General features: G+C 36.8%; 1 protein-coding gene across 1 annotated transcript in view; it reads right to left on the minus strand.

The window, feature by feature from the left end:
* The window catches only part of LOC127847525 (anion exchange protein 2-like), a 317,475-nt gene extending 307,827 nt beyond the window's left edge, over nt 1-9,648 (minus strand). The window contains exon 1 of the mRNA XM_052379532.1: nt 9,547-9,648. The gene's annotated coding sequence lies outside the window, so the exon portion shown is untranslated. The remainder of the gene's footprint in view (nt 1-9,546) is intronic.
* Nucleotides 9,649-12,984: the final 3,336 nt, after the last annotated feature.

The raw sequence follows: 12,984 nt of genomic DNA on the forward strand, positions 1-12,984 counted from the left end.
CAGGGTTATGGTTCTTGTACATGGCACTTCTCCTCATTGACTTTGTCTGGGCCCTGAAAATGAGTGTCCTTCAAAAAGTTTCACAGTATATAACCATTGAGAAAATACAGACACACCTGTTAACAGACTGAAACTGTTTGCATGTAACTTCAAACTATGAAAATACTATGGGCACAACAATAAACTTTCCCGAACAGAAAATATCAAAGGTGATGCTGCAAGTGGTGGAATGAAGTATAATGAACTATATGAGCCTTGTTTTGAGAAAACTGGGCTTAATGCATGTGCGTAACACTTTCCGCCTTAACTTGATTTTCGGTAAGGAGGGACTTCCTTGAAACTAAAAATACCATAAAAGCAGAAAGTGTCGTCCCTGATTAACCTATGCAGACTGCACAGGCTAATCTGGGATGACACTTTACGCACATGCATTATGCCCAGTTTTCTCAGAACGCGACTCATTAGATCAATACAATAATATTAAACAGATGGTGCAGACATGGCCTTTGCTGTAGAGATTATATATTATATATATGTTTGGATTAAATATATTTTCTGTATGAATCACCAAATCAGCCCATGTATAGAATATGCAAGAGCTTTTAGGATTTGTGTTACTATTAAAAGGACATGTTATGTTCCAAAGCTTATCTTTTCAAAATCAGGGACATTCAGTTCTTAAATTTTATGTAACTTTTTTTATGGACATCTGATGTCTAACAGAATGCCCCGTGTGTTTCAGAGTTTATTTACAGGTCCTACTGGCCTCTTCACGAGGTTACGGTAGGTATATTGCGCCGCTTTAAAATAAAATTTCAATATATCATTTGGCAGGTTTAGAAATTATCTCCCTTTTAAAGCTTATTACTTCCCTTGAATTGTATTTTTTGACTTTTGACCTTGAAGGATGACCTTGATCTTGACCTTTCACCACTCAAAATGTGCAGCTCCATGAGATACACATTCATGCCAAATATCAAGTTGCTATCTTCAATATTGCAAAAGTTATGGCAAATGTTAAAGTTGGGTCAAACAAACAAACCAACAAACCAACCAACAGACAGGGCAAAAACAATATGTCCCCCACTATAGTGGTGGGGGACATGAAAACATTTACCAAGATCTGTCCCTAAATGTGCATAATATACCAACAAATTGACAACAATGTTGAGCTTTTACAAAAACTGCATTTACACCATAGACCTTTGAGTATGCATTTTACTTTACAAAGTTTGGGCATAATATCATTTAGCATTTTTAGCAAGGTATTCCTCAAAATTATCACAAAGTATAATATAAACATACACATATTTTATTATCTAAAAACATATTTCTCCAATTGTTATAAAATTCACCATCCGAAAGGCCCCTGCATTTTCCACCGATAGTGAAACAAGAGCACCGCATAACGGGTGCCACACTCGACTGCGGGTGCAGTTTTTAATAAATGATAGCTTGTCAGAATTTTTTTTTATAGGTCACAGTGGCCTTGACCTTTGACCTAGTGACCCAAAAACGGGTGTGGCATGTAGAACTCATCAAGGTGCAGCTACATATGAAGTTTCAAAGTTGTAGGTTGAAGCACTTCGATTGTAGAGACAATGTTCAAAACCTTGACAAAATGTTAAGGTTTAAGCAAGACGTGGACGACAAGCTGGCTATGACAATACCTCGGGTTTTCTTCCAAAAAACAGCTGAGCTAAAAATAACACTGCATTAGGAAGCTCAAGGCCACTGTTTATACTACAAGGAATAGGGAAAAAACAGACATGGTAAACTTGACATGCCCAGGTTTTTGACACCAAATTACTTGTGATGTATTAGTCCAATATTACATTGAGCAGGTTTTTTTCCACTATTTGGGAAGATAGCCCATGGCTTTGGAATTGGGAATTTTATCGGCATTTTCATAAAATAGGGAAAATAAATTCATTAGCCTTTTTTTCCACACGAAAAGTCCACTTAATAGGGAAATACTTAATTTGACATAACTCTTTATAATCATTCAAATTAAAAGAACAAAATCATATAATACTTTGTTAGATGTAATTGAATTTAAATTGAGATAAATACGCATGAGACTCTTATTTCAAAAAAATAAAAAAATAAAAAATAAAAATTTTTTTTTTGGAAATTGGGAATTTTTTGCCATATTTTGGGAAAAAAGTATACTTTTTGGGATTGGGAACATAGCCGAATTTCGGCTATAAAATCAGGCCAAAAAAACCTTTTTGAGCCAAATGTTCTTATGATGTTTCATGAAGATAGGGAAATAAATGTGACAACTTGAGTATTGACTAGCTATTCCTAACATTTGACTTTGTTACCTGGCTTTTGATCAAAAGTAAGTATTCGTTAGTGTTTTACTATTATATATTCTATCTGCATAAAAATTGCTATAAACCTATTCCCAAAAACTTTATATAAGTTGGGAAGTGACTAGTTCACATCTTTAAGTTTCCATATTAATGATAAATGGCACAAAGTTTGTTTATTTGCAAAAAAATAAACATGTTGAAACTCTAAACAAAATAATAAATACGTAGAATAAGAAAGCACGACATGTGTCCATGGGGCTGAGATGCCTCCTCATTCCACCAGGGGCCTCAATCCATTTGAGGGGAAGCGGGTCGCTACCCTCATGAAGGGGGAATTTTCGCTGTGTTTCCCTTTTTGGGGGATTCTTTTACTTACTCTATCATTATTACATTTGTACATGTTTGCACTATATTCATTTCTGTTTTCATAATAAAGTATGTTTGACAAGATTAAATTGAAATAGAATTGAGATATAATAATCATGGGACACATCTAAAAAAAAAAAAATATATATATATTTTTTTTTTTTTAATAAGGGGGAAGTTTTTTCCCCAAAAGGGAAAAAAGTATACTTTTAAGGTGGGGGACTGCGGCCGAAATTCTGCAGCAGATTTGATAGATTGAGGCCCCTGTTCCACTTTTGTCTCAAAACTTCACATGCGAAAAAAAAACACTAGACCTTGATCTGGAAGTCATGCAAATAGATTCACACACCAAAAATCAAGTAAGTATCTGAAAGCTTTTTCCCACAAAAGTATCATTTTAGATAAAATTGTTAAAATCAAGGCCCATAACTTTGTCAAAGACCTATAGACCGAAACGAAACACACGTGGGTCATGTAGGTAGACTCACACACCAAAAATTAGGTAAATATCTGCAAGTGTTAAGCAAAAAAGTCCGGATAACTTTTATTGTAGAGAAAATGTGTAAATCCAAGGCCCATAACTTAGCCCAAAATCAATGTACCTGAACAAAACTCAAACTTGGTCTGTAACTCATGCAGGTAGACCCACATACCAGAAATCAGTATCACAAATCTTTTAGGAAAAACTCCGAAAACTGAATACCACACAGACAGACAGACAGACGTACTGATGGACAGACAGACAGTCCCACTAAGTTAGCAATACATAAACTTTTTTTACTAAGTTGGTTATACTTTATTAAAGATTACTGATACAAAGCACTTCAAAAACACCAATGACCTAAGACTATTTTTTAATGAGTACCCATAAATAAAACAATATACCGTAATTACTCTAAGTTTTCGACACCAAGTTTTTGGACACACCCTTATTTAGCAAAAATAATTATTTTAGTTGATAACTCCAATTTTTCGGACAGTATTATTTACAGTGCTATTTTACTAGATTTGTGCCCCGTTTTCCATTATCTGGGACCCTTCAATCATGGTGTTTTAAAAATATAACATTTTTAGCCATCTTAGCCATTTGATTTAATTTTAAGCCAATTTAACAAACAGCAGGGTAGGCCCTGTGAGTCCCAACCCAATACAAGTATTAAAAATAAAAACTATGCATAAATCATTTCTAAAGGACATCTTACCAACTTTAATACAAACAACAAGGACATCTTACCAACTATAATACAAACAACACTTTCCAATTGAACTTAACATTCAGATTGGGTGATTATTCATTGTTTTGTTCAAATTCAATACATGAAAAAGCATGTGATGCCTCTGCAATTTATCAATAAATTACACGTTTGGAATTATATGTAATTAAAAATTTGTTATACCAAAAGAGTATTATTTAGTAGGGATGGCATCGAATACCTATATCGGTATTTGAATATTTGCAAATCCATTTAATCTAATATTCGAATATTCGCATAAAACGGCTGGATTGATTAAACTTCTATTACTCAATTTCGTATTCAGTAGGGATATTAAATATAAATTGACAAAGGAATACAAATGAATATACAGTTGTTGTGTGGAGAAATAAAAAGAAAATGTAGCTTAAATGTAAAAACAAGAAACCGTCGGAGACGGGTGATGCTCCCAAAAGGTTTTTTTGTCACAATATTGCACTATATATTCAGATAAAAGGAAACGTCTTGACTGGCATAACTTTGGACAAAATAATACGATGAATGATTTAGCAACTTAAAAATTTCAAATTTCAAAGGGCCATAACTCTGTGAAAAATCATCCGACCATAACCGTAAAATTGAAAAAGCCTATTTAGGCGAAATATATCAGAAAACAGTGAAACTTGTTCTGTGTTAACATCCATTGTTTTGTAAATTATATCGGTTTGCTGAATACGAGGCTGTTTATTAACGTTGCCATCGAATAATTGTATTGTTGTCGGCTAATACTATGACCAATACTGTAATCGGGCACACATAGAAGGAAAAACAGAATGTCATAAAATTTTATTTTTATTTGAAATTTTAAAGTAACGATAGCATGTGCGTTTATATAAAGAAACATACCAACAAGGCATGCAATGTACACCAAATATTTAAGAAAAAATATAAGTAAAAAACATCATGTCATAGAATATAATTTTATTTTTGTTCGGGCCCTTTCCTAAGTGTTTATATTGCATTGCGCAATTTGAGTAATTCACACATTTTAATGGCTGTTCATACGGTGATCACAGAAACTTAATTTATTATAATTCGCCAGTCAATTGAAGCCATTAATTGGCACCCCATTGACAAACAACAGTTCGGGGCCTTTCTTAGAGTGTGTATATTGCATTGCGCAATCAACGCTGATGGCCGCGTTATCAGTTTAACACGAAGAACGTCACATCAAACATGTTAATTCCAAATTATTTCGGGTGCCAATTAGTTAGCGGCTGCAGGTCATTGAATATTAGGGCAATTACATTTTAAAAAAATAAAAAAGGTTCATTTCACTGAATCATAGGGATGGCAAAATTATTAGAAAATTCGATTGAATGGTCAGTATTCGAATAACAGAATTGATATTCACTTTCTGCATATTTCACTGAATCATAGGGATGGCAAAATTATTCGAAAATTCGATTGAATGGTCAGTATTCGAATAACAGAATTGATATTCACATTTTCGCATTTTTTTATTCTTTTAAAAGAACTGATAAAATTAAAATTTAAAGCATTTATGTAAATATTTGTTCGAAGACTGGGACTTTAAGACTATATTTTGATGTTTGAACAGTCACCTTAAAACACTGTATTATGTGAATTGGGAATAAGACATCAATTTGGGAATAAATGGTGTTTTATCAAAAGTGCATAATATGCATTTTTATATGTTGCATTTATCTAGTTTTACAAATTATAATTAAATCATATACTTGCATATATAATAGCATCATTTAAATTGATTTTACTTCAAAACTGGATTTTTTATTAATTAAAAAAAAAACTCATGAAATGAAACTGTGTCCATGCCGCGCATGATACAAATTCAATCACTGTTAATGAAAAAGTCATGGAAAATTTCTTATTAAGCTTAAATTATAGATAATATATTACAAAAATATATGTAGATCACGAAATGAATAGTTTTGTAAGAGAAAATCACCAAAATGATGTCCATTCCAAGTTTGATGTCTTATTCCCAATTCACAATTTTGTGCTCATTATTGCTACGCTTGAAAAAGTCCAGCAGGTCAAATGCCCATGTAAAACCTCAGTGTTATTCCTCCCTAGCTTATCTGAGCCTACTCCTACTGTCCCTCTCAGCAGACATCGAGCTTAATCCAGGCCCAGAGCCCAGTTACCCATGTGGAAGCTGTGGCATCGATGTTCTAGACTCTGATCAAGCCCTAGAGTGCGACGAATGTCAAACTTGGCACCATATTGCATGCCAAGGTGTTGGAGACAACACATACCATCACCTCCTAAATCTAGATGTCTCGTTCTCATGGATGTGCACCCACTGCGACTCCATTAACATATCAAACATATCCAGCACCTCCAGCTCCCCCACCAGTCATCCAAATAGCTTCTCATCACTACCCCATGAAAATCCAACTCCTGTTATAATAAAAGGCAAGGTAAAATCTAAAATCCCACCCTATGCCAACCTAAGGGTCTTGTATTTGAACTGTCAATCTGTTGCAAACAAAAAACAAGAGTTCTACGTCCTACTTGATACCCACCACCCTGATATTGTTGTAGGCACCGAGTCCTGGTTAAATGAAGACCACCTCACAAGCGAAATCTTCCCATCCTCCCTAGGCTACACCCCCTACCGTAATGACAGGAAAAAAGGTAAAGGAGGTGGCGTATTCATTCTGGTCAAAAATAAATTTATTTCTTCAGTACAGCAACAACTCACCACATCCTGTGAAATCTTATGGGTGAAAATAAATATGAATAAGTCCAAACCCTTGTATGTTGCTGCCTATTACAGACCAAACGAAAATGATCTTCAGAGTATCACGGAGTTTGGCAGGTCACTTGAACTTTCAAGACCCCTCAAAGGAACCAAATGGATCCTTGGTGACTTTAACACCCCCAAACTGTCATGGGACTGTGATCACATCCCAATAACCAAACCTAACTGTAGCCTTCCCCAGTCTTATGACAAGCTGCTTGAAATCCTCAATGATCACAGCCTCACACAAATGGTCAACAAGCCCACCCGAAATGATAACATCCTGGACCTGTTTTTAACGTCAAACCCAACATTAGTCAGCCATGTTAATGTCCAAGCAGGTATCTCCGACCATGACTTAGTTATCGCCCAGGCCAGATTAAAACCCCAGATAAATAGGCAAGCCCCGAGGGAAATCCCATTATTTAGGAAAGCCAAATGGGATGAACTCAAATCCTTCATCAATACCTCCAAAGTCAGCATCCTCCAAAACGCAGAGACCTCATCAGTGGATGAACTCTGGAACCAATTTAAGGCCCTTATTCAGGAAGGTATCTCAAAATTTGTCCCTATCAAAAAAGTAGGCCCCAAAAGACTTCTCCCCTGGGTTACCCAAGACATAAAAAGATTAACCAGAAAAAGGGACTCCCTTTACCAAAAGGTCAAAAAACACAAAGGTCAAAACCCCTACATTAGGAAATTCAGAACCATCAAACACCTCATTCAATCCAAAATAAAAAGGTCATACGAACTATACATTGAAGACATCCTAGATATACAACATGCAGACACTCACTCCAGCAAATTCAACACTAAAAAGTTGTATTCCATCATAAAGAATGCAAAACAAGACGCTCAAGGTGTTTCTCCACTCAAATGCGAGACAAGCGGAAACCTTATCTCAGACAGCCTTGGTAAAGCCAATATACTAAACCGGCAATTCCAATCTGTTTTCTCAGGAGTCTCCCCTCTGTCTCTATCCCAGCTATGCAGAAATACCCTAGGAAATTCACAGTACCCCACCATGCCCAAGATAGAATTAGACCCCAAAGGAGTCTTGAAACTACTCCAAAACCTTAAAGTAGATAAGGCTGCTGGCCCAGATATGATCAAACCCATTGTCCTCAAGGAACTCCGGCATGAGATCCTTGACCTAGTGTCACTGATTTTCCAAAAGTCCTTAGACTCTGGTCAACTCCCATCAGATTGGACGAAGGCAAACGTCTCTCCTCAATTTAAAAAAGGTAACACTAGCGACCCAGCAAACTATAGGCCCATATCACTCACATGTGTCCTATGCAAACTACTAGAACACATTATCGCATCTAGCCTATCCACACATTTTTCCAAACACAGCATACTCTATGAGCTGCAACACGGGTTTCGCGAAAGGCGGTCCTGTGAGACTCAACTTATAGAGTTAGTAGATGACTTAGCGAAAACTCTTGCATCAGGTATACAGACAGACCTAATCCTACTAGACTTTAGTAAAGCCTTCGACAAAGTCAATCACCTCAAATTACTGCATAAACTTAAGATACATGGTGCTTCTGACCAGACCATATCCTGGATCAAATCCTTCCTAATCGGCAGATCCCAATCAGTCGTAGTAGATGGTACTAAGTCTGACCAAGTCCCTGTTACCTCTGGAGTGCCTCAGGGTTCTGTCCTTGGCCCCCTCCTTTTCCTACTATACATAAATGACCTCCCTTCCCTTGTTACATCCCAAGTTCGCCTCTTTGCTGATGACACTGCCATCTATCTAACAGTGACATCCGAGGCGGACTGTCAAAGTTTACAAGACGATCTCTGTAAACTAGAGAAATGGGAAGAGCTATGGGACATGGAGTTTAACCCTGGCAAGTGTCAGGTTCTCCATGTCACACGGAATCGTAAGCCCATTGCGCACCAATACAAGCTTCATGGTCAAATCCTATCCCCAGTTAAGGATGCAAAATACCTTGGTGTTGACATTTGCCATGATTTAAGTTGGAACACACATATCTCCAGGATCACAACAAATGCAAACAAAACATTAGGTCTCCTCAAACGTAACATCAAGACAAAACATGAAAAGGTCAAATCACTATCCTATCAAACACTAGTACGTCCCCAACTTGAATATGCTTCCCCCATATGGTCACCACACACTCAGGTTAACAAACACAACATAGAAATGATTCAGCGGCGAGCAGTCAGATGGGTAAAAAATGACTACTCCCATTACACCAGTGTCACACAACTTCAAAATACACTCAACTGGCGCACCCTTGAGAACAGACGCATAGATGCCAAACTCGTCCTTTTCTACAAAGTCTACCACCATCTTGTGGCCATATCCCTCCCATCTTATCTTGAAGCCCCAACCAGGTTAAACAGACACATGCATCCCCTCAGTCTTCGTCAAGTCCATACAGGTTACGATTACTTTAAGTACTCTTTCTTCCCCCACACCACAGTATTGTGGAACAGGTTACCCCACCCCGTCGCAATGCTGCCTGACCTTGAGAGCTTCAAGCAGGCAGTAGCCCAACTTAGCCACTAAACCCATGGGAATTGCTTTTATCCATTTTTTACCCCTTGTATACTATATGACTTTTAAATCTCTTAACAACCTAACAACACTATCCTTATTATTGCACAAATTCTTAACTTGCTGAAAGATACCTTTCCCAGCTTTTACTCTTTTACTTTACTAACAGCCAACGCGCACCCTGCCCATAATACTCGCGAGAGGCGTGAGGCAGTACTATGAGATAGATAGATAAATCGTCTAATTTTGTGGAAATTTCCATTGCCGACATTTGATGATAATTAGTTCATCTGACAGCTATGATGCGCTACTTTAGGTTATTTACAAATAATAACAATAACGACAAACCTTTCAGTGAACATCATACTGTTATTGTGTGAAATCGAAGATTTCTACAACCATGCAATTTCGGTTTACTTCCGAAATATCATATCATATTGACGAGCTTTTTAACCCAATGGTTTATAAATAGGACTAAGCAAAACGAAAAAAAGTTGAAAGGATACATGCAACTATAATCCGAAGTTGCCTGGGGCAATCTTAATCGGACAGATTGTGACTTTTCATCTATCAAATATCGAATATAAAATAATAATTTTATTTCATACCTCTAACTGTTCATCAAAGACATAAAGCGATCACCAATTTTGTGTAAACACACACACACACACAAACAAACACTTTACTAGACCATGATATATTCAAACTAGTTTAGTTTTAAAGGGGCCTTTTCACAGTTTTTGGCATGTTTTGAAATAAGTCATTAGATGCTTTATATTTATAAATGTAAACATTGGATCTTAAAAGCTCCAGTAAAAAATCAAGAATAAAATTTAAAAAAGGAAAAAAAGTAGCTGCAGCTGGACTCGAACCAGTGACCCCCGGAGTCCTGGAGTAAAAACGCATAAGCCCGCTCGGCTATTCTGCCAAGAATACTTGGTTAAAGTATTTTATGCATTATATGAGCAATCTTCGTAGTTTCACAAAATTTAACGACAACAACAGAACTCTCCAAATTATTCAATCGTTTCGTGTTGCAACGCTTTATAATTTTTAGGTTTTTAAATCGTCAAAAGACGCATATATTAGCTATATTAGACCATGGTTAATGTTCAGTATTACTGTTTCCTCACAAATATCATAACTAAAACGAAAATTTGCGAATCTGAAACAACTTTTTTGAATTTTGACAATTTACCAAACCATGAAAAGATCCCTTTAATAAACCTATTTATTTTAGCTCTATTGCATCGAAGGCTTATATAAATGCTCTCGAGTTTCATGGGTCTAGAACCAGTACTTGGTGTCTTTGAGGGAAATCTTAAGTATGCTCCCACTGTGGAGATCCAACCCGTGACCTCCCGGTCGCTAGGCGGACACCATATGCATTACACCACTGTGACCTGAATATATATGCCAACTGAAGTACATTGTAATCGCTAAAACTTTAATTCGGATAATTTTGACTTAAGTTGACACATACATGTCATATAGTTAGGATTCTTGTTATTTCCTCATAAGATTTGATCATACATTTTCCGTCAGGGGTTGTTGGTCCCTGCTTTCCTTGAGAATGTGTTAGTCATTTGAGGGCACAAGGTGGATCTATTGTGTCCTCAGTCCGGTCTATATATAGAAAATACCCTATCAAGCCCATAGGCGCTCCATGGCAATGTTTTATTTATTTATTATTTTTTGTTTTAGTTACCGGTTGTTTATTATAATGCATACACAAACTAAATCAATAAAAATCTTCCGACAAAACGAAGTCTTTAAAAAAAGATAGTTCGCCTATGTACATATTTATTGTCAATATCTATGTACATAGTCAAACTATCTTTTTTTTTAGAAGAAACATTGCCATGGAGCGCCTATGATCAAGCCCCCAAAAATTGCTACAAAATGTATTTATACTGATCCTGGTTGGGTTGGAGGTCCATAACATATCAAAAGTTAGATTACGTGACTATCCACACAAATTTGATGATTTTGGTGTCTATACTGAGGTTTCGGGGGACTTGGGGCAAAGAAGACATTAAGATAATTAAAATTATGTTAGTCTATTACGCAACATTGAAATTCAACATGGCATCCAACTGGCTGGTTAACACAATGACCACAAGCGCATAACTACTGACTAAAACGTGATGATTGAGAAAGTGAGCCATTGCTTGGTAAGTCCAATTTTCTACATCGCACTTCCATGCGACACATGTTTCAGTGTGATTTGACTTAACATGGTGTAGACCTATAACCTAGTTTAAATAGTCGACTGAAGAGGCTCATAATTAGCCTCGTTGAGAAAGCATTTCAATTTAACCCTCTAAAACAATGGTAACAAGAGCTGTCTCCATAGGATGACATATGCCCCCAATAGACGCTCTGACAGAAGTTATTGAAATGCACTAAGTGACCCCGTGACCTAGTTTTTGATCCGGCATGACCCATATGCGAACTTGACCAAGATATTGTCTAGACACAACTTCTGACCAAGTTTGGTAAAGATCGGATGAAAACTATTTGAATTAGAGTGCATACACGAAAAGTGTGACAGACTGACGGTCAGTGTGAAAACTATATAAAAACTCAATTGTCCACATATTGTTCAAGCATTGTTAGATTCTTTACATTCATCTTTTTGTGTCTAAGCATACGTGTCCTATTTGAGACTTAGCCTGAGCATGATAAATAACGTTTTGAAAAGTTACCTCCCTTGATGATAAGTACACCAAGTGTTTGCATTGCAGACTTAATTTATACAGACATTTACTTCACAGTGAAATCAATTTTTTTCACGATTCACAGCGTGTCAGGTAAGCAGCCAAATACTAACTAGCACCAGCTTTTGTCTCAGTTAGCAAATTCTCAGATCAAAACCTGTCATTTAGTGAATATACTCGTCGGATTTTTGGGAGTCAAAGCCAATTCGCGATATATTGGACAGCGCGATATAACGGACCACGATATAACAGAGTTGCAGTGTACTGGGACAATAGAGAAGAATAATTCATTTGTTTTTTAATGTAATTTTGTATTAAACAGTTTTTCAAGATTTTTTTTGCAATATTTATCCAGAGTACAACCTTGTACAACGTATCCATTCAAATTTTGAAGCTTGAGCATAATAAACAACAAAATATGAATACCGACAACAATCGTACAAACATATCAGTACTGCATGTGCTACACGCTGCCCCACACATGTTGTGTTTTCGGGCTGTGCTTGAAAGCGATCTTGTCATTGAGCAAACATTGATGAAGTCTCTTATGAGCACAGGTTGCCTGACTCGCAGCAGTGGGATGACCGAGAAAATACAAAACCTTTAAGCCCTATCTGCACCATAAACATCTGAGTACAACAGTTCGCTGCAGGATTTCACAGACCTGGCCTGTACTACAAGTCCACAGCACAAAGACTCGACTGAGGCGCGCATCAAAAGAGATGGTTCTGATCTAGAGAAAATGTCGACACATATTACAATCTGCTCACCCTACACAGCTGATACTACTCTGTGAAAAATTGGTAAGTTGCTTGGTCAGATGTGAATGTTCATGCATTTGAGACAATTGGTAAAAAGATAGCAAGAGATAGCAAAGGAAAGTCGGCCTTCGCTTATAAATTCAAGAGAAAAGACATGGCGAAAACTCTTGAAATAGCTCCGCTGTTAAGAGTGCTTCTGGTCGTGCTATTGATCCTGCCCTTCTGCTCAAACTTTTCCTGGTAATGTCAAGATATTTCTCATCAAGATATTCTGTGGAATGAACTGAGCCACCATCCTCCTGCCC

This window comes from Dreissena polymorpha, chromosome 10 (genome assembly GCF_020536995.1).
Source record: "Dreissena polymorpha isolate Duluth1 chromosome 10, UMN_Dpol_1.0, whole genome shotgun sequence".
Taxonomy (NCBI): domain Eukaryota; kingdom Metazoa; phylum Mollusca; class Bivalvia; order Myida; family Dreissenidae; genus Dreissena; species Dreissena polymorpha.